The sequence below is a fragment of the Salmo trutta genome, chromosome 3 (genome assembly GCF_901001165.1).
Source record: "Salmo trutta chromosome 3, fSalTru1.1, whole genome shotgun sequence".
NCBI classification, from domain to species: domain Eukaryota; kingdom Metazoa; phylum Chordata; class Actinopteri; order Salmoniformes; family Salmonidae; genus Salmo; species Salmo trutta.
In genome coordinates, this window is record NC_042959.1 from 23393711 (window position 1) to 23395043 (window position 1333).

The window sequence follows — 1333 nt, forward strand, 5'->3', positions numbered from 1 at the left end:
AGGAGTTGCTTACCAAGAAGACACTGAATATTCCTGAGTGGCCAAGTTACAGTCCTGATTTAAATCTGCTTGGAAATCTATGGCAAGACCTGAAAATGGTTGTCTAGCAATGATCAACCACCAATTTGACAGAGCTAAGAATTTTGAAAATAATAAAAATTTGAAAATGTTGTACAATCCAGGTGTATAAAGCTCTAAAGACTCACAGCTGTAATCTCTGCCAAAGGGGCTTCTACAAAGTATTGACTCAGGGGTGTGAATACTTAGGTAAATTAGATTTCTGTATTTAATTTTCAATAGATTTGTCAAAGTTTAAAAAAAACTGTTTTCACTTTGTCATTATGGGGTATTGTGTGTAGATCAGTGAGAGAAACAAAGTAATTTAATCAATTTTGAATTCAGGCTGTAACAACAATATGTGGAATAAGTCAAGGGGTATGCATGCTTTCTGAAGGTACTGTATGTGATCGTATACAAGGTTTGAAATTATTATGTTTAGGTCAAATATTACATCTGTTTGGGCTTCTTGTGGTCATTTTGCAATCTAAAATGTATTTGTAATTATATTCCGGCCCCGACCATCCGCTCAGGAAAAAAAAAAGAAAAAAAAGGTGAAAGCAACAGAAAGCATGAAACTTGCAGAAGCCCAGGTAATGGTCCAGAGTCTTGCACCTAGTGTCAATATTTCTGAAACTCCCATTCCCTGTTGTCTAGGGGGCACACCTGCCTGGTCTTCAACCAACGGGAGATACAGTGGAAATGGAATGCATGATTGCAGACTCCCCAGGCTACGGTGCACTCCTCTGACATGGCAGAGGCCTGGTTAGCCTGGCACAGAGATCCATCATGTGATTGCTACAGATGGCACAGTTGTCCACCACAATGTCCCAGGCCCAAAGTGCCACTTCATTCCACTTCTTCACTTCAAAACGTTTCTTGCTTGCTCCACTATTCATGGCGCTTGGGGTATCAACATCCATTACTGCCGCCATTCTATCCGTGCTGGCTTTCGTGGGCTACATGAAACATGAAATATACAGGCTGACGCCAATTTATTGATGGGCAATTTGCCTAAATGGGTAATGGAACACTTCAACTACTACATTTTTGTTCAACACTGTAGTTTTTTGTTGTTGTTGTGACATCATTACATCCAGCTGTTTTCATCGACACAAGAGTCAAATTTTGAATGAAAACGCACCCTAGCAGGCAATTGTCGCATCTATTTTCCATATGTTGACAAAATAATAACAAAATCACTGGACAAGTGAATGGAAACATAGCTAGTGATAATTTCAATGGACATCAAGCAATATGCATTGTTGATTTTAGG

At 39.3% G+C, this 1333-nt stretch overlaps 1 pseudogene; it reads right to left on the reverse strand.

Annotated features, from left to right (window-relative positions):
* Positions 1-628: 628 nt before the first annotated feature.
* On the reverse strand, positions 629-1008 carry LOC115164762 (RING-box protein 1-like; annotated as a pseudogene).
* Positions 1009-1333: the final 325 nt, after the last annotated feature.